The sequence below is a fragment of the Pteronotus mesoamericanus genome, unplaced genomic scaffold (genome assembly GCF_021234165.1).
Source record: "Pteronotus mesoamericanus isolate MK-2021 breed Mesoamerican mustached bat unplaced genomic scaffold, CSHL_Meso_final scaffold_99, whole genome shotgun sequence".
Lineage (NCBI taxonomy): Eukaryota > Metazoa > Chordata > Mammalia > Chiroptera > Mormoopidae > Pteronotus > Pteronotus mesoamericanus.
In genome coordinates, this window is record NW_026555330.1 from 6,751,223 (window position 1) to 6,772,787 (window position 21,565).

The window sequence follows — 21,565 nt, forward strand, 5'->3', positions numbered from 1 at the left end:
GTTCAAGGAAAATTCATCAGACCTGACATGTTGGAGACAGAGAGGCTGGCCTAGAGGCAGTCAGGCAGTTCTCACAAACACCAGTCAACTGGAAGCAATAAAGTCTGGGGCTGGAGCAATGAGAGAAGAAGTGGAGAGAAAAGAGAGGACCCCCGGTGGATAGGGACGGTGCTTGGCACACGGTAGGAGATGAGCAAATGTCTGTTGAGAGGATAACGAATATTTCAATGGTTAACTGATGGTGCAGAGAGGTACCTCAGTACTCGTCGTTAATCCGTCCCGAAACTTGTGACAGGTGCCAAAACTGACAAGTACCAAATGCAATGAGTGATGAAGCATTTTCTCTTGTGGGGCAGCGTCGTGACTCACACAAGTTCTAGAAAGTGCAACGAAACATGACGGGGCTGAGTAACATAGAAGATGAAAGGATTCAAAGAAAAAGAAATTAGCTAGTCACTATAAACTTCTGCAGGGCCGAGTTTTGCTTCCTTCTCAAGTACTTAGTGTATGGCGATTTATCAGGAGTGACAGTGTATGGCAATTTATCAGGAAGCGTTAATGGGACGTTAAGGCTTTCAGTCGCTCTGGTGCCCTAAGACGGCTTGTCCTGGGGCTACCTCTCAAAGTGCTGCTCACGCTGCCAGCCTCTTCGGCCTCAGTTTCCTCACCTGAAAAATGGGGGAGTTGCTTGGTGACTAGTAATATCCCTCCGGCATTAATAATCAGTGATATCTGTCCTTTTTGCTGATGTCGGTGTCCTTTCTCCTTAAAAACCAAGTTAAAAAATGAACTTCCACTCTTCCCTCTGGAGTGAGCAGAGAACACGAATAACGTATGAGGGGCACAGGCAATCTAAAGGACTTCTGAGCTGAAGGGTGATTTCTCACTGTTTGAAAGATCCCATTGCCAAAAATGGAAGCGGTGTTTGGAGTGTTGTTTTTGCCATGTCCCCTGGACTTAAATGGAACTGAATTCTCTCGCAAAGATGGAGAGGAGAGGAGGGGCGGGGGTACCTCGGCTGGGAGCTGGCTGCTGTTCTGTGCACTGGAGGTCCAAGTTCAAATACGCTCGCAGGAAAGCTACAGTCCAATTTTTTTTCTTCCTACACAATGAAGCTGTTGTGAGTCCAGAAGCTGGGAGAAGGCAGCTGGGTTTCTAGAGCTCAATGGCCAGCATCTTTTTTTTTTTTCTTTCTTTTTTCTTTTAAATTATATTTTATCGATTATGCTACTACAGTTGTCCTGATTTTTCCCCCTTTCTAGCATCTTTTTTGTTCCTTTCTGCATCTCCCCTTTGGGAGACACATCCCACAGGACATGCTGGTCTGGAGAAGAAAAGGCTGGCCGGTCACTGGTGGAAAGTCTAGCAAGCGAGAGGCAACCCCGATCCGGAGTCACCAGCCCTCATTAGCACGCGGCCCCCGTGAGGCATTCGGCAAAGCGTGAATAACGACTTTCCATAAAGCAAGACGCACTCAACTCAACACTTCACCCTCACCTTCACGTTTGCCCCGCCCACGACGGCCGTTTTAGGTGGCGAAGTGTCTGGACTGCTGGGGCGTGTTGCTGTGTTTGCTGAATTTTGCAAACTACCCCGCACAGGAATGTGTTGGATAAATGCCCATCTGATTCCGGATGTCCAGGGGGGCTTCTGTGCCTGCCGCTTGTGAGATCTAATCAGACGGTCCCCGCTGCGGTTCTGACCCTTCCTGTGCGAAACATTTCCAACAGGATAAATTACTTCTTCGGCTCAACCCCTCTGCGATCGTTTTTCTGAGATTTCTCTTTAAACCCACGCAGCCTAAGGAGCTGACACCGAAGGAAGTGGGTTTACAGAGAAGGAGGCGGGCAGATGACTTAGATACAATAATGACACAGTTGACTTTCATTTGGTGCTTACTCGGTGCCAGGCACTGGTGGAGGTTCTTTGTGAATTTAACTCATTTAATCCTCAAAGACACTCTACCAAATAGAGATGATTGTTTTCAACGTTTTAATTTTGGGGGAACTGCAGCACAGAGAGGTTAAGTCATGAAGCGCCTGGGTGCCCGAGCCAGGATCCCAAACGCGGCCCTTGGAGCTGGCCGCTGCGCCACTCTCCTGTGAGCAGGGTGCCCCCTAAACGTTCATGCCTCTTGGTTTCCTGAGGGCTGGGTTGTGTTTCAGTTCTGGATTCGGTTCTTGTGTATGTATTGTCTTTATGTTCTGGCTCCCAGGCATAAGATGAGCAGAAAGTCATGGGAGAGTCGATGGGGCGGAGGGTGAGGGAAGAAATCGTGGCTGTGAGAAAACACTCGCGTCGCTGCACACACAATACACTTCCACACACACACACGCACACACAATGCCCACACACTCATGCACAGACACACACACACACACACACACGCACGCACAAGCCAGCCCCTTTATTTACGTTATAGTCCCATCTCTCATGAGCTCTCTCTCGGAGGCTCCTTTCCTGCCAGGTTATACATAGTCTTTCCCTGAGGGAGCGGCCCTTCCCCTGCAGGTCATGGGAAGGGGCAGGAAGGAGATGACTTCCTTTCCAAGGGCCAACCGGAAAACCATGTTTGGAGAGGGACCCTCATAAGAACCGATCAATAAGAATAGCAACTGCAGAGGCGCAACCTCTGTGAGTGAGGCAGCGCAATCACCAGCTCTCAGAACTTGGCAGGAAGTTAGTCCTGTCCCTTGGGAGCTCAGCATTGACAAAAGCGAACACCAGCTCTGCTGTGTCACCTCCCATGTGTGCCCACAACTCAGGACCCCGAGACTGTCATCTGGGGACATATTCTTTTTCTTAAATCACTTTTTTATTTTTCAGTTACAGTTGGCATACAGTATTATGTTAGTTTCAGGTGTACATGGGGACATATTCTGTGATAAGTTATCATACGCTCGGTAGTTTCGTGTACCCCGGATCTAAAAACAACTCCAGCTCTTACAACCATACAATTGAATGCTGTGTTGTCATCACAACAAACGAGGTTGAATTAACATTGAAAGATACCCATGGTGTATATTTTAGATGAAATACGCTTGCAGAAATGTATGCGTGATACAACTCTATTTGTGTAAAAAAGATAAAAATACCTGCATAATAACAATAATAAAAACGCACAATAAGCCCTGGCCAATGTGGCTCAGTGGATTGAGTGCCAGCCTGCCAACCGAAGGGTTACTGGTTCAATTCCCAGTCAGGTCACATGCTTGGGTTGCAGGCTGGGTACCCAGCTGGGGGTACCTGCCCCTCTCTCTAAAAATAAATAAAACCTTTTCTAACATGCACAATAATTATAGCTATATATAGTGTTTATTATACATTAGGCATTATTCTAAGCATATTTGTTAATGTAGTAATCCTCAAAAGCAATCCTATGAAATGGATACTTATATTACCTCAATTTTATATGAAGAAGTCAAAGTATGGGGAAGTAACTTGCTCAAGGTCACCCAACTAAGTGGCAAAGTCAGAATTCAAACCCGGGTACCTTGGCTCCAGTGTCTGTTAATACACATCACATGCGCCATAAACATAGAACAATTCTAGACAAACACACAGCCAAATAATAACAATGGTTGGCTAAGAGGTATGGAAATTGGCAGGTGGGACAGAGGACAATAGAGGAAATTTTATTTTTATAATCCGTACTTCTGTACTTTCTGGCATTATTCTTAAATATCTTATTATTTGTATACTGTTTTAAAAATTTGTTGAAGGGGTGCAGGCAACGATTGAATGTGTGGCAGCTTAGTCACAGGAAGAGGTTAAACAGATTGCTTCTAGGAGGAGAGAGAAGACATGGATTGGGTTTAGGAGTGGAAAGGAAAGAGTAGACTATGGCTTGAAGATAAGAGGGAGATGTGAGGTGCTTAGTCAAAGTCATAGAGACCGGAAGTGGAATGGGTCTTGCCAGGGGCTGCAAGAGGGAGGGATTTATTTCTTTATTTGAGAGGGGGTGGGAGGGAGAAAGTGAGGGAGAGAAACACTGATATAAGAGAGAAACATCGGTCAGTTGCCTCACTTGTTTGTGAGAGAAACAAGAGGAGATTGAACCCACAACGCAGGCATGAGCCCTGACCGGGAATTGAACTGGCCACCTTTAGCTTTGTGGGGATGATGCCCAACCCCCTGAGCCACCCCGGTCAGGGTGGGAGTTGGTTTTGAATGGCACGGAGTTTCAGTTTTACAAGATGAAAAGTTCTGGAGACGGATGGTGGAGCTCAGTGTGCACGAGGTGCATGTCCTTAATGCCACTGACTTGTGCATTTAAAAATGGTTAAGATGGTAAATGTTATGTTAGATGTATTTTACTGCAATAAAAACAACTGAAGAGGCAAAGGAGAGAAAAGGGAGAAAGAGGACAGAGGAGCCAGTAGAGGCAACGAGGAAGGGGAAGGAGGTGAAATTGGTGTGTTGGAGGGCGGGGAGGAACTGGGTGTCTGACACTGTTAACTTCTATGGCCCTCACTTAGATACAAAGTCTCAGCGGACCGAAAACCCATGTTCCCCGTGTACAAAAGGGAAGTATTTTGCACACTTTATAAATGAATCAGGTATTATCATTTTGGGGGATGATCAGAGGTCCCAGGGAAGAATTCCAATCATAACTGAGCCTACATCCTGAGACTGGGTATTTGGGTTAGAAAGGTTGCTGTTGTATTTTATTTTTTAATTTTATTTTTTTATTACAGTTTGCATTCAACACTTCTTTTCCTCAGTAGTTTCAGGTGTACCACATGGGAATGGTGCTGTTTTAAAGCAGGACTGGGCTGCCTGTCCATAAAAAAATGCAAATACAGATTGACCCCTTTCTCTGCTGAGCAGGATGGGTAAACAGGCCGCCCACTACCACGCTGGAGAGCCAGGGCAGGGGTCAGGTTTCAGCTGCTGGGGCACCTTGCTGACCTGGTGACAGGTTTCTGTGAGGTGGCCCCATTCCAGCAGATCCCAGGAGCTCCTTTGCCAAGTCTGCTATCAGCTTATCTACCTTTACCCTTGAACTAGAGCCAAGGTCTCTGGGGGGAGGAGTGTGCTACTGCCTTTCCTGTCTGGGCCGTCCTAGTGGTCAAGCAGCTCTCAGGCCTGGGGACTCCGGGCGTCTGGCGTGCGGGGCACTGTCTGGTATACAAAAGGCTGAGTTTCTGGAAACGATAGCATCTGAAGGACCGTCAGTCAGGGCCAAGAAGAGCCATCCTCACTGGGGATATTTCTGACCATTTTGATTTTGGGGAGTACAGATGAGGTGGTCTTAGTTTTTCCTAGGCTGGGATGGAAGTATGAAGAGGTGCCACCTCCTTACCTCCTGCCTATGGCCGCTGCTTCATCCCAGGTAGCTGCCATAGCAGTAATTACAGCTGTATTTGCTCAGTGCGTATTATGGCATCCTTCGCGACCATTTCTTACAACACCGCGCTGCAATAAGGAACATTGTTGCCTTTCACAAATGGGTGAAACTGATAATGAGAGAAGAGTCTCATCCGGGGCCACTCATGTTGACAGAGGTGGGACTGGAACCCAGTTCTGCTCACCTCCAAAGCCGGTAAATGCATATTTAAATGTGTATGTTATACACTATGCTAGATCGCCCTTTCAAGTACATGTAAGGACTACAGTATAATCAAGTAGTTCCCTAACAGAGACAATAAACACATGGAGAATGTTGAAGATTTTGCTTCCTTTGGTTCAGTCATCAATTCCAATGCAAAGTGCAGCCAAGAAATCAAGAGAAGGCTGAGACTCGGAAGGGAAGCCATGGAAAAACTTAGGAATGATCATTAAGAGCAAAGGTGTGTCACTAGAGACCAAGTCTAAGGTCATCCACACTATGTACAGGTGAGAAGGTTGGACAGTGGAGAAGGCTGATGATGAAAAATTGGATTCATTTGCAGTATGGTGTTGGAGGAGAGCTCTACAGACACCCGGGACCCCCAGAAAGGAACAGTAGGTCCTAGAGCAAATTAAGTTGAAAACATTACTGGCGACAAAAATGATGAAATTGAACCACATCATGAGAAAGCAGGATTCTTCGGAAAGGACAATAATGCTGGGGAAATGGAAGGCGGCAAGAAAAGAGGAAGACCAACACTGAGAAGGACGGACTCCATGAAAGGAGCCACGGGCCTGCATCTACAGGAGTGAGCTGGGCTGCTGAGGACGGGACGCTGTGGGCACCGCTCCTTCACAGGGCCGCCAGGAGCCAGAGCCAACTCAATGGCACATAACACACACAGCAGCCTAATAAACGGGTGGCCAGAGCAGTGGCATAAACCCAGAGTCAGAACTGCGATCTCAGGTTTGCCTCTGCCTTCCCGGGAAGGAATCGCACGCCAACACCCCTTATGTGAATTCTTACTAGGAAAGGAAGGGACTCTCTCTATATGATATGAGGTATCTATGAAAACCCTGCAACAACCATCACACTGAAAGGCTGAAGGCTCTTCCCTTAACAGCAGTACCTGCGTCCCAGGCAAGAGTGGTAGCCCACCTGGGTCCCCATCTGGGCTCTACCATTTACTGCGCGTGTGTTCTTGGGCGAGTCACTGAACCTCAGTTTACTGATCTGCAAAATGGGGACAAAATTTCCTAAGATCAGAAGCAAGGCAAGGATGGCCACTCTCACCTTTTCTATTCAACACTGTACTGGAGGATCTAGCCCGTGGAATGAGGCAAGAAACAGAAAAGACATTCTGATTGAAAAAGAAGTAAAATTGCCTTTATTTGCAGATGATATGATCGTCTATGTAGAAAATCTGATGTAAGTTCAATAGGCAGAAATGAATTATATTTCCTTACCTTGTAATGAACAATTAGAAAATGGAACTCAAAAACAATGCTGTTTGCAATAGCCACAGCAACACACAATACTTAAATATAAATTTAACAAACTATATGTGAAATCTGAACGCTTAAAACTACAAAACATTGCTAAAAAAAAAAAATGAAAGAAGCCCTAATAAAACAGAAGGATATGTTGTGTTCGTATGTTGTAATAGTCTGTGTTGTTGAGGTGACAATTCCTTCCCAAACTGATCTACAGGTGTTATACAATCCCAATCAAGTGCCCAGAGGCTTTGTTGAAGAAATTGAAAAGTAGATTTTAAAATATGTATGGAAATTCAAAAAGACCTAGAATAGACGGAACAACTTTGGAGAAGAACAAAGTTGAGGTTACCTGATTTCTAGGCTGGCTGCAACGCTGCAGCCACCAAGATGGCGTGGAACTGCTGTAAAGGCAGACAGACAGGCCGCCGAAGCGGCGCACAGAGAACAGAAACAGACCCGCACACCCGAGCTCAGTGGGTTTCCGAGGAAGACAGCAGGGCAACGGAGCGGGACAAGGACGATCTTTTCAACAAATGGCACTGGACCAACTGGAGCGCCATAGGAAATGAAATGAACCTCCACTCTTCCTTCATACCTTATACACACACTAACTAAAAACGGGTCATTGACTTGAATATGAGACTAAAACTGTAACATTTCTAAAAGAAAACACAGAAGAAACTCCCCGTGGCCTTGGCAAAGATTTCCTAAATATGACATAAAAAGCACAAACTATACATACCAACAAATATAAGTAAATAGGACATGCAAGCAAAACAAAATAAATAACTACAAATAAATAATTAATTAAAAATTAATCTTTTGTTTTTCAAAGGCCCTGTTAAGAAAATGAAAAAGGTTAGTCACAGACTGGGAGAAACTATTTGCAAAACATGTTTCTGGAAAAGAACTCTAACAACTTCGTAAGAATATGAATAATCCAGTTAAAAAGCGGGCAACAGATTTAAAAATCACCCCCCCAGAGAAGATATACGCATGTCAATTAGCATACGGAAAGATGTTCAACCCCATTGGTCATTAGGGATCTATGCAAATTAAAACGGTGAGCTACTGCTGCAGAGCCACTAGAATGGCTAAACTGAAGGCAGCTGACCGCTCTGACAATTGGCAAGGGGCCACGTGGAGGAACTGGAACTCTCATTCCTTACTGGTGGGGAGGTTAAATGGCACAATCACTTTATAGGATGGTTTGGCAGTTTTAAAGAAGCTTCAGTATGAGCCTACCATATGCCTCAATCACTCCATTCCAGGTTTTTACCCAGCAAGCACAAGTGCTCACGAAGACTGTGCGTGAATGTTGACAGCACTTTTCTACGTGATAGTCCCAGACTGGAAACAACCCGGATGTCCATCCACAGGCGAATGCTTCAGCAAATGGTGGAAAACCCACGCAACGGAATCCTATTCAGCAATAACAGCGGAACCGGTGATGCAAGAGCAGTGTGGATGAGTCTCAAAGGAATTATGCTGGCTGAAAGAAACCAGATAGAAAAAAGTGCACACTTGCTGTATAACTCCATGTATAGAATTTTCTAGAAAGTACAAACTGATCCCTAGTGACAGAGAGCAGATCAGTAGTTGCGGGGTGGGAGGGGGGAAGGCTGGAAGGGGGGATTACCAAGGGGCACGAGCAAACTCTGGGGAGCAGTGAATATATTATCTCGGTTGCAGTGATGGATTCACAGGTGTATACAGATACCAGAATCGATCAAATCGAAAGCCCTTTAAGTATGTGATGTTTATTGCATGTTAATTATACTTCAATAAGAGCGTAAAACAGAGGAATTCATTTTAGATTGCTGCCCATCACACAAACATAAGTGAAACAAAATCACTCTCACTATGTGCAATGCAGTCCGATAAATACATTTCATTACATTCCATTTAATTCAAAGTATCCTCTGATCACGATCTACTAAAATGACTTCATAATTTACTCGTGGGTTGATGCCTATACTCGGAAAAGCATTGTTTCACATACATTCGAAAAATGAACGGCTTCGAGTCCAAACCATCCTCTTATTAACAACGACTGAGCCAGTCTCCATGTCTTCACCACTAACTTTCCTCTCCACTTCTGCCGTGAGGAAGTCCTGCTCTTTCAGTTTCTTGCATTGGAGACTGGAACTTCCTCTCACCTTTTTGCCACCATCTCCCTCCTGACTTGTTTGGGATATTGTGGATTTTACGATCTCATGATGGAAATTCTTCTGCGATGCCTCTGGTCAGAAGGAATGCTACGAAGGAATGGAGCGGGACAAGCAAGAGGGCAGGAACAGACCACGCAGTTCCCATGGTTGCCAAGGCTTTGGGATGTCACAACCGTGGGTAGCAGCTGCCATCGGCTCTCATGTTCCTTGTCAAGGAAAGCAGGCTCTTGCTTTTTGTGGTGACTTACTTCGTTTCCTGAAGAATTGAAGTTGTTGTTCCTGTTCGCCTGGGCTCGGGGAAGGCCATGTGGAACGTGGTTCCTGTTCCCTGAAGTACAGTAAGTAACTGTCTGCACAGCAGGGCCCAGCAAAGAAGGGAAAAATGTAGAGGAGGGAAGCAGAGAGTAAGAGATGATGAAAGAAATGTAGGCTTGCAGTCACTTCAATTCTGCTATCAATTAGTCTTGCTGCAGGAAGCTTTGTATTTACGAGCCTGGCTCTCTCTCTTGTTACCCATCTTTCTATGCAACGGGAAGTGGTGTAATTTGCAAATTCAGTCCATTTTATGTTGGTGAAGATTTTAATCAATGAATTTGGAACCAAAAGGAGATGAAAGTCACACAGAAGTTTGAGTTGCGATTCTGGCCTCAGCATTTTTCTAGAGAGTGGCTGAAGACAAGAAACTGAAAAATTACTTCCCAGGACCTCAGCCTTCTCGTGGTGCTGGGAGAACCAGTGGGGCACATGCCTAAACCAAGCCTCCTGGCACCCTGGCACCTGTGGGGGACACCCTGGCAGGGCTTAGATTCCCAGGCCTGGCAGAGTGGCCTAGGTCTCAATTGCTTTAGCTTCAAAATTCCAAGATCTAGATGCTGTTCAGATAAGTAGCAGCCAGACACTGTAATTTCAGGAGTTGAAGAGTTTTGGCGGTGAGGAGTCAGAGTATATTGGTGTTACTCCTTCCGGGCAAATAGATTTGAGTGTCAAGTTCACACCTTCCTTGTTTAGAACTAGGAGAGAATATGACACAGGGACAAATACTTGGTCTTGGTGTCAGGCAAGCCTTGGGTCAGATTCTGTCTCCGTTGCCTGGCACCCTGGTGACCTTGGGAGAATTGCTTAACCTCTCTGACCTTCTGACTTTCCATTTACACCTGCAGTTTTCAACAGGGAGTGATTTTGCTCCCCCAGCCAGGGAATATTTGGTAACATCTGGAGACATTTTTGATTGTCATGACTTGGGTGGGTGCCGGGGTGCTACTGGCAAGTAGTGGATAGAGGTCAGGGGTGCTGCTAAACATCCTCCAAGGCAGAGACGGCGCCCTGCCTCCAGCAAAGAATTACCTGGTCCAAAATGTCACTTGAGGTGAGGTTGAGAAGTCCTGGATTAGAGGTAATGCATGTGAAGTATCTGCATGGAATATGTAGATGCTGAATCAACGGTCACTGTGATTTCCAAATGATTGGCTCAGTGTGGCCAATTAAAAACATATTAGTCTGTCCTAGGTTCAGGAAAGGTCCTCCTAATAGCGGTACCTGCAGTCCACTGAACAGCTGGTGCAGGCGTAGCAAAGAGGCCCAAAGTGGTGGCTATAGAGTCCGGCTGCCTCAGTCAGGCTCCCTGGGTCTCAGTCCTGGCTCTGCCATCTACCGCCTGTGTGTTCTTGGGCGAGTCATTTAACCTCAGTTTACTTATCTATAAAATGGGCGCAGCAACAATATCTGCCTCACAGAGATGTGTGAAGATGCACAAAGGATAGGTCTGCATAGCACAGCAATGCTGAACTAATATCTACTGTTGATACAGGGAGAGTCGTCAGGGAGGCAGCGCTGGGAGGGGCACCGGCTGTGATAAGGAGCTCTGAACTCTTTGATATGAGTACGGAGGGGGACACAAACCAAACGATAGTTCACACGGCAATAGAAAGTTCACCCACCCACCGTGGGCCCACGATGGGCTGCTGGGCGAGGTGCCAGGCGTTTGTAACTTCATCTCATTGAATCCCCTTGACAACTCTTCGAAATGGCTTTTATTAACCCATTTCAGTCTTATTACTTTACAGATAAGGAAACAGGCTCCAAAAAATTAAAGGATCTTGCCCAAACTCACACAGCCCTCAGGGGGAGAGCTGGGATTTTGAATCCAGTGTGTTTTCATGGGCTGAAATTCAGAAATGTGCGCGTCAGGGCAAATTCTTGGACAGAAAACATTCAACGAGTTGGACTTCTCTGTGTGCGAGCACAGGAAGAGCAATTCAAAACCTTGCCTCTCCCTCTCGTACGGGCTGAGACAGATGGCCTGGGGAGTGTGGGGACGAGGAATGGGGAGCAGGACCCCAGTGGCAGGCGCAGTCAGTCTTCGCTTTTCTCCCGCGACAGCTGCTAAGTGCAGGGGAGCCGGCTCGCATCAAGCTGCTTGCGGAGAACGTGTCTTGGTAATGGCTGAGGCCGGGCAGCGCGAAGAGGGGACGTGGACTCAGCTAACTTAGGTTACAAATTCACTAACTCAGTCAGTGGCGGTACTTTCTGCCATGAGATGTTTTCTGGAGGATTCCTGAAGACGGCCCTCCTCTCTCTAAATATTTCATGAGGCGTGTGTGTGTGTGTGTCTGTGTCATGAGGCCACAATACCCTGGCACAGAGGAACCAGCAGAGCCAGGAAAAAGTCCCTGCTAGAAGCTGGGGCCTTCCTGCAAACAAACAGCTCTGTTTAGATAGGGTGGAAATAGTGCCTAAAAATAGCGGCGAGGCCTGAGTACATCCCAAGACCAGCAGAGTTTCAGGGGTCGCACACACGCCGATGCCCAGGGCGGGCTGGGAGGCCGGCGCTGCTTCGCGGATCCCTGGATTTCCTGGGGCGCCGTCGCCGAGCTGGGCGGTGGATGCGGCGTCACACACTGTGGGGGCAGCCTCCGCTCCGCCTGCCTGTCTGCGGCCCACGTGACGGCTTCGGGGGCCGCTCAGGAAGTGCGGGCTTCGCCGACGCAGGGCCACCCCCTGTCCTGTGTGTTCCCTGGGAGGCTGTGCTCCTCCCTGGGCAGAAATGCTCTTCTGAGTTTACTAACCTGACTGTTTAAATAGAGGAGAGGAAACAGATGCTGGTTGGGCGGAAGCCCCGAGGAGGAGACGGGCTCTGGGTGGTGGCTCGCTGGCGCTGATAAGGACGGGAACGGGGCTGGGCTCCCGGTGGCCTCCACGAACTTGCTCCAGGGCCTTTCTGAGCCTCCGCCGTCTGAACTTGGCTCCTCCACAGGCTCCTTCTCAGCTAGCAGGGAGAGGAGGGTTATTTTTAAGCTGATCTTTGTGACTTCCTCTGGCCTTCATCCTGCTCTCCCCTCTCAGAGGCCCTGACAGCAGCTTCCTGCTCAGGCCCGGCCGGGCTGGGGTGACGCCCGGCAGGTCCTGGGAGGTGGGGGCCGTCTGTGCGCACACAGCGACGCGGCCGAGCAGGGTCCTGGCGGGACTGTCAGAGGACACCCAGCTTCAGGCCAGGTCTGGCAGAGATGGCGGGGAGGGGCCCCGGTCTGTCACCCCGCGGGAGTTGCGTGGCACCTGCAGGCTCTCGGGGCCAGGCCCCTGGGGAGGAACGGCATTCAGCACGGGCACCGCGGGGCAGGTCCTGGTCTGGGGCAGCAGCCCTTTCTAGGCAGGGCTGTCCTGAGACCAGCCCCGCTCTGCGGTCTGCGGGGAACACCCTCCAGAGGAGCACGTCCGGACTGTGCTCCAGCAGCACCCTCAGCTTGTGCCCCCTTGAATCACACCAACAGTTCCACACCCCCCATCCCCCCCCCCCACCCGCATTAGAACCGGAAGCTGAGCTGACCGAGCTGTAGCTGCGGCGGGGAGAGGGCGGGCGGAGGTGTGTACCCGGGAAACACGCCCCTGTCTCTGTCATCTCCGGCTTCCTCCGATGCTCCGACCTGCAGCTGGGGTCCCTCAAGTGCAGCCCCAGAGCCCAACAGCTCCTGGCACAGGGGACAGTCATGGGGTCCCCGTTCCTGGTCATTTGTTGGGGGTGATGGGCAACATCCCCAGCCCCCACACGGGAGCCCGCAGCCCCTGCCCACTGCCCATCTCACAGGCTGGCCCAGCAGCCGGGGCCTGAAAAGGCACGTCCACCGGGGATTCCGCCATCAGACAAGCAGGGCTGGGACGGCCATGCCACGGTTTAGGAAACGGGTGCTTTCTGTCCAAGGCACCGGGGAGCTGAGGCTCAGTCCTCCCCAGGGGGGCATCCTGGTTGGAAAGCCCATGGGAAGGGGACCGGAAGGGCCAGTGTACGTCCCACAGGCTAGGACAGGCCCATACCACGCTCAGAAAGTCCAGTCCAGGGTAGAGTCTTGGCCAAGAACTGGGTTACAGGCTCCTTCTTTGGGGGAAGAACAAACCTTGGGGCCATCTTCCTATTGAATTAAGGATTCTGGACCCTCGACCACTGTCCCTCACCCGTAGAGACTGGCCATGGGCCTCCCCACCTGCCTGGGCGGGGTTGCTCAGTGGCTGAGTGAGTGAGTTCTGAGCTGGAGGCTTGCTCCCTGGTCCACAAGGCTTGGGCAAGTTACCTTTCCCAATGTTGACTTCCTTAGCTGCAAAAAGCAGACGTGAAGAAAATGATGGGGGCGGGGCGATCGGGCCACACCCAGGATCCAGGGAGAGCCCCCGACAGCACTCACGTTGCACGAGGCCCGGAGGAAGCTCGGGGCGGGGTGGCAGGGAGGTGGGTGTTGCTATTTCTGTATTACTGTAGAGGAAAGTCCCGAGCCCACACTGCGTGCGTGTGCGCGCTCACAGGGGCGCGCGTGCACACCGTGCCTGGTGGTACCTTAGACTTTGCTACCAACGGACTCCAACTATTCCCTCTTTGAGCCTTTGTTGTCATCTGTAAAATGGCGAGTGGACTTATTGCTTTCTAAGAACCAATTCAGCTTTAACGTGGAATTGAATATTTAACATGATATTTGCGCAAGGCCATTCACAGGACTCCCTTCATTTGCACCTGAAAGCGGGGAGGAGTTGGGGGGCAAGGCAGGAGTCCCAGCCCCTTGCCCCAGGGCCCCTCCCTGCTGGGGTCGAAGCTGTGCCCTTTGCCCTCCCTGAGGCTCTGGCATCTCCCCCCACAGCCCCTCCCGCTCCCTGCCTGCAGCCTCGCTCCGGCCAGCCTCCCGCTGAGGTTTCCAGTTTGTAGATGGCCTGGAGTTCATGGTGATCATTTGTTCCATTTGCTCAGGAACAACAGCCAGCATTATTGGCAGGAGAGGGAGAGGGTGCCAACTCCATGGCAGCACAAAAAGCCCTAGTCATGGGCCTGGGGGGGGGGGGTGCGTGCGGGCGGGGGCAGGGAAGGCAGTGACCCAGAGTTCTGTCGCTGCAGCTGAAGTCCTGGTCACTGAAGCAAGGTCCAGCTTTCCTTTGGGAATGGCCAGTGCAGGCCAGTTGACTCCTCTTGGAGGGACAGGGAGAGAATGTGATTCTCATTCCCAGAGAGCCCAGGACTGATTGGAGCCTAGCCTGGCTCTAAGGCTAAAACCTTGACCTAGGGCAACTTCTATTTCTTCCTTCGAAATCAGGAAAGATTCCAGGGTTAATGGAAGACTAGATGAAGCTGGGTGTTTAGGGTTGAGAGCGAGTACAAATAAATGTAACGCAGATTAAATCACGGGCCTTGTGTGCCCCCCATGTTTGCCACGCAGCGGTTTTGGCAAGAGCGGGTGGCCACATTCGGCACCACTCACACCCTGCGGAGAAGGGGCCCCTTCAGAGTGGACAGTGCCCTGTGGACAGCCAGGACCTCCAGAATGAATGACACAGGAGAAACGGAAACGATGGTGATCTCTGGGAGTAACCTGGCGCTCGAGACAGGCGCTGGGAGTTTCGCCTGCGGCCATTGGGAGCCCAAAGCAGCTCCTGGGGGCTAGTGACCTGGGCTGCGTGTTGGGAACTGAACGCCATCAGACCTGAGGCTGCCTTCCCCGGGCTCACCGGGGAGCCTGGGGGAGGGTACTGTTGGGGAGCCCACCCCGCAGGCCTGCTCGGGCTTCCCCGGCAGGTGGGTGCCTCCCCAGTGCTGATGAACCACTCGCAATGGGGAAGCAAGTGCAGAGAAGGGAGAGGAAGATGTTACTGCTTCCCCAAAATCTCCTTGGGACACTTCCCATTTCTGAAGCCAGGAGCAGGTTGTGGGGCAGGGTGGGCGGCGGGGGCGGGGGGCAGGGGTGGTGGCTGGTACAGGAATAGAACCCTTCTCGAGGGAGTGAGGGTCAATGGCAGAATCACAGGACCTCCTGGCAGGCGAGCGCATCCTGATGGGTTCCCAGCCATTGCTGTTAGTGAAGAAGCCTAGCCGCTTGCTGCAGGTTTGACCTTGAACTAGCCACTCCGGACATTATCTACCTCTGGCACTCCCACCCACCCCATCACATGTCCGGGAAGCCCCATGCCAAACACAGCGATCTGGGGCAAGTCGCTTGACTTTGTGAGCCCCATTACGTCATGTGTGACATGAAACTGGCCAGCGAGGCCCACATGTCGTTCTGGGTCCCGCAGGTAAAACAGCAACGGGACAAGTGAGGAGATGAGTAGACTAGCTCTGCCTGGGACAGGGGTCACACAGGAAGCAGAGTGTGACGATGGAGAGTGAGCAGGTGTGCACGCACATGTGTGTAAGGGGGCACCATTTTAGACACCTCACAGGGACGAGAGGATGAAACGGGCTATTGTCTATAAAAATGCTGATGTCAGTTTCAGGCTTTCTTTCCCAGGGTCCCTTTGACCAAACCGGAACTGGTCACATGCTCTTTTTTATCCGTACTGGTTTGAGATTGAAGTCAGAGGCAAAAAGCTATTTTTGGTTGAGGAAGGCGTCTTTCTAAATTTCTCCCGATTGCTCATGGGAGGTAGAGAGGCGTGGTCAGCATTCCTACAAGGTGAGGAGAAGACAGGCTTGAGGACGATGCATTATACATTCAGCGAGAATTGATTGCAGGTCTTCCCTGTGCCAGGTGCTACTTCAGCCTCTTGGTACTTTGAGGAGAAGGGGGTTGGGGCAGGAGGGAGATAGAGAGGTAAACAAAGCATCTTTTCTTACGGAGTTTACATAAACTGTTTATGAGCCAGTGGGAGTTTACTAGCTAGTGGGAGAAGCAGTCATATAAGTAAATAGCTACAAAATAGCGTAATAAGTGCTCAAATGGAGAAATGTGTAAGCTGGTGGTGGAGCAGAGAGGAGGAAGCTATTAACTCAGCCTGCTGGTAACTTCAGTCCTTTGTGGAAAGAGGTGGCGTGTCCACAAATAAAAATAAATTCCACCCGAGGGAACCATAAAATTATGCCCTATTCAGCAGCCTTCCTAAGGGGGCGTTTACTAGATATTACTGGATATTGATGGTTCAATTATTGGATTGGAAACTTTCCTCAAAAATCTCCCCTAACTCCAGAAGGCATTTTTAGTTTCATCATTTGTTTTTTCTTTTGCCCAAATTGACCATAATCCTGGACCACTTGTGGAGGAAAGGATTCTCACCCCAAAGTCATGGGGTCGGTGGGAGGGCTGGGGGTGGCGGTGGGCAGGGTTGGGGGAAGAGGCTGGCAGAAATCTCTGTGTAACAGCCTGGACTAATTAACTTGCAGGCATACCTTTGAACTAAACACTGGACCGTTAGTTCTATGTATTTATCATTTATGCCTTGCCTGCTTCCAAAAGGGATGGGAGGCCACTCAGACTAGACGAACAGGGTATGATGGAATTGCAAACACGCAGGAGCCTGGGGAGGACGTCCGGCAGAGAGATGTCCTGGCCAACCAAAGCCACGTGTGCCCGTGGAGGCAGCACAGCAGCCTCCAGCCTCTGGGCTGCCCAGGCAAAATCATTCAAAGGTCCCCTGCGAAGCAGCGCAGCAGAGCAGGCTGGTTTGTGAAGAAAAGCAACCTCCGTTGCAGCACTGAACTCTTCAGAGAAATCTATCCTCAGAAACTTTCTGTTAGCAACAGAGCCACAGGGAGGCTCCTCAGTTGTGATGAAATGCTGAGACATCCTTCATGGCGCGGCCTTCCATATTGTCCTTTAAGAACCAGCAGAGAGAGTAAGGTTTCAACGGGGAGCTAAAGTATATGGTTTCACGATGCCATTGTCTGATCGCGGACTCGATGCAGGAGCGGCACATGGGGAACGGGCAGGAAGAGGTGGATGGCCGCTCTGCCCCGGCCCGAGCTGCAATCTTCCTAGCTGATCTCTGACAACAGCCGGAGAGCAGGCAACTGCCACAGCAACACGCTGCCCCCAGGAGCCGGCCTGACCTATGAGGCACGCCTTCCCCGTTCCGACACTGAAGAAGTTCTGCCCCAAATGCCAGTGTGTGTTTTAGCATAACTGACACGCAGCTGTTCTCGTGGGGTTTGTTGGAAAGAGCCAGGGCTTTGAAGTCAAGCGAGACTTGGGTTTGGGCCCCAGCTCTGCCGTGTTGCCTAGAGCCCCTCACCGAGTCATCACCAAGCCTTAGCTTCCGCACCTGGGAAATGGATCTCCTAACACTTCCCCGCCAGGTTGCTATGGAGTCGTGGACGACGTGTGTAAAAGACGTGGCAGCCCAGAGGGCCTAGCACATGACCGCTGGCCTGCTAACAATGGCCATTGTCATGAGGGTAAATAGGAGGGGAAGACACCTATGGCACGGAAACAGGGGAGGTGGCTGATCTGCCGGGGCGGGCGGCTTTGCGCTCGGTTCACTGTGGCATGTCGTCACATTCGTTAGGTGGAAGGTAAAAAGAAGGGGCCAGGACACAGCCCTGTGTGTGCGTTTGGGGTCAGCAGGGTCTCTATCCGGGATGCGTCCCTGCCTCTCCTTGTGCGTGGATAAAGTGCGTGGCGGTTGGCAGCAAGATTCACAGCTGGCCCCTGTGCAATCGGGGCCTGAGGACGACCACTCTGGGGGTTGAGGGGACACCGGGCATGGGTGGGGGGCGCCTGGGGCTGTGACAACGAGGAAGCAGGGATGTGAAGAGACCCAAGGTGTTCTGAGGAATCATGGATTCCGAAAGAGGAGTGGCCAGCGAATATCCAGCCAAGTCCAGGGAAATTGACCAGTGAGCCCTGTGCCCATAGAAGGGAGAGGCCCGGGAAGAGGCTGACAGGTGCGGGGGCGGGGCGGGGGGGCAGTGACGCTCCGGTCGGGAGCTAAACATCCCCGCGGGACCCGGGCCCGCAAGCCCTCAGCTAGAGTGAGGAAGCCAGAGATGGCAGGCCTCCTGCCAGCGGTCCAACCTTGAGCAGATCTCCCTGCCTCAGTTTCTTCTGATGTAAGAGGAGATGAATAACACCTGCCTTGTGGGTTTGCTGTGTTCCTGTAGTGAGGGAAACAGAAACATTGTTTTTATCGGAACACTCAGGGGTTCAAATGAAGTCTAAAGGATGTAATCTGGTACTGCCCAGGAAGAGTCTATGGGGTTGGACTGAAGAGAGGCAGCTGGCAACCTATCCCTGTCTCCCTTGCTCTTAATTCTCACTTTTTCCGTTTTCTGCGTTGCCCGAGGTTGCCGGCTACAGAGGGCTTGAAGAGGGCGCCCCTCAGTTACCCTTTTCAACCCGAGTTCCCCGTGGCTGTGGAAATGTGCTGCCACCTGGTGGTCACTGCTGAGCATGGCACTCCAGCAGGGACACAGGAAAAAGCCTTTCAGACACGTGAAGCTGGTGCCTGGAAGCTTCTACTCACTCTCAGACTCGTGTAGTTTGAACACCCCCTCACTTTCTGCGTGCCTAGAACCTAGAGCAAATTTAGAGTTAGCCGGACCCTTCTCTGGGTGCTCCGCTAGGGCCTGGACACCTCCGGACACACTGATGTGGGGAGGCGGCAGAGCTGGTAGGGGGCCTGGCGCCTGCAGCGGCCCCCCTTTGCTGGCAGGATTTCCCGTTACTCAGAGGGAAGGAGCCCTGACCCGTCCCCTGCCCTCATTCTGGCTCCGAGTCTGCTGAACCCTGCAGGTCTCGGGAGTCTCTGGATCCTTGGCCGAGGCTGGACTGGCCCAAGGCGCTGGGTCCTACCTAGTAAGAAGTCCCTTGAGGACAGTGGCTCCAGCTCAGCCCCTGGAAGAAGCCAAGTGAAGGCCCCAGCATCCTGTGTCTGGTGTGACCAAGAGGCTGAGGAGGGAGGGGTGCTGGGCGTGGGGAGCAAGGGCGGGCACCGTCCTGGGCCAACTCCAGGCTCTCGGCCTCGCTGAGCCGCCGCGCTCGGCCAGCAAGCCTGAAGCCCTGTACAACTAGGACGCTTTGGGGAAGTCGCCATGGAGCCAAGAGGAAGTGAGCCAACTGATTTTGTGCAACTCGGCAGTCCGGGAGAGCCAGCCCCTGCACAAGCAGCCACCTTCTGCCTTCCGACTTCCTGTCTGGGCAGCCACCTGCGCCGGCTGTAGGGCTCAGTGTCCCTCCCCTGCCCGCCCCCGCACCCCTGCTAACACTGCCTCCTGCCGCTTTTGCAGGGGGTTCCCAGGCTTTTCTCAGAAGATGCAAAGAATCAGATGGGTCTCTGGCCAGCCTCTCAGAAGATGTTAAGCAGAACTCCACGGCCAAGTTTGCGGCCTCGTGATGCATCAGCCCCAGGAGGCTCCTGGCCAGGGTTAGGGACGCGTGAGGCCTTCCCCAAGGACTCCAGCGGCCTTTCCTGTCATTCAGACCCAGATCCTTGCCGCCTCCTCGAAGTTCAGGACCTTCTAGTAGACTGAAACAGACATGATCCTTCTTTTTAGAATATCTCCTGAGAAGCATTTCCCTTATCATTTATTTTATTATTTCAACAAAATTCTTTTTGGCGCCTTGGTCCTATGAAAGCTCTTCTTTCCAGCCCAAGGCTCCCTTTGGGCTCAGCCTCCCCAGTGCATGTGCAAGTGGCTGGTTCCTCCCTCTCCTTCTACCTCAGAGCTGGGGCCGGACCTACTTCATACCTGTGCTTTGCTCCCATGGCCTAGGCTGCTGCTTTTCCAGACGTGAGCTCGGAACCCCCTACTGGTAACACAACAGCATCCGACCTGGGACCCCTGTACCTGCCGAAGCGTCACGAGGTCGTTCACTTGCTGGCAGCAAAGGCCGCGGTCCAGGACTTGCACCCTGAAGCCGGGAGCCTGGGTGGGAATGCCAGCTCTGCCGTGCCCTGGCTGTGCAAACCTGGGCAAGTAGCTTAACCCCTCTGAGCCTCGGTTAGCTCAGCAGTAATGACGGAATCTCTTTGATTATGAGAGAGCATCAAATAAGAACTTGCAAGGACAATGCCGAATGCAGTAGCTGTGACAATGGAAAGGGCTGCTCGGGTCCGAGCTGCTTCATCGGTGCTGGGGCCCGGAGCTGAGTGTGTGCCCCCTGGCCCGCGGAGGCGCTTTCACTCATTTCTCATTAATTAGATGGAGCCCTTCTACCCGCCAGGCATTGTGTAGGGGCTGGCGATGCAGACGTGCAAAGAAGTGGCCCCTGCCCCCCAGAGCTGACGGGGCCAACACAGCATGTTGGGAGCCCAGAAGGGGGCGGCGTCTGGGGCCTTGTTTTCAAGGTCCAGTTTCAGAACGGTCCTGAAGGAGCAGGGCTTGTTCTCTAGGCGAAGGCGGGGGAAGGGCTCGCGGGCGGCCTTACCAGAGCACGCACACAAGGGAGAGGAAGTGAGAGCAGCCACAGGCCATGGGGGATCGGCATGGAGGCCGGAGGTTTCTGGGGGAGCCAGGTGACGGGGGGCTGCAGGGGCTGGAGACCCCAGGGCTGAGGGCTGTGTCCACCGCTACGAGGAGTCTGGACTTGACCCCGGGGGTCACACGGAGGCTGGGGGCGGCGCGTGCCTCTGGGGCTGGGTTAGGAGGTTGAGGTGGTCTTTAATGAGGTGATGAGGAACGTTACTTAGCCAAGAGCGGCAGTGGCCGCTCTGTCCACTTTTCCCCTACTGCCCTTTGCTGAAAAGACAAAGGACACTGACGGTCCCATCCTAGGCCAAAATGTTAAGCAACTGTCAGAGCCTTTTCTCCCACCCCTCGAAAATCACCCCCCACCCCCACAAGCAGCGACGGACTCTGCCTACTCAGAAAATGTGAGGAAGGGCTTCCTTTGTTCACGGGAGGAAGTCCCCGGGTCTGCCCAGAGAATTCTGGGAGCGGAAATCCCAGGTGAGGAGAGGTAGCTTGTTCAGTGGCCCCAAGTGTGTCCCTGGCCTCTCCTTTGTCCCGGGCGTCACTGTCTCACCACGGGCTACCCTGTCCCACCACGCTGCTCTTGTGCCTGGAGCTTGGACAAAAACCTCACCTTAGCCTCTCCCGCTCAGCCGAGAGGGGCTGTTTCCAAAAGGACTCAGCGGGGCACAAAGAGCGGCAAGGAGCAAGAATCTAAAAACGCAGCAGCCAGGTTTCGGCCCCAGCCGTCACCTGGGTCCCCATGGCCTCTCCCAGGGGGCTGGCTCCGGGGCTCCGGCTCTTCTCCTGGGCCCGCCACCCTCCCCTCCCCCCAGCTTCTGGCCCACAGCCACGTGAGGCCCACAGTCCGATGTCTTTCTAAAAGCAGGAGCTGTCCATCGTCCGGGCGGCCCTCGAGCATCCAGCGCCTGCC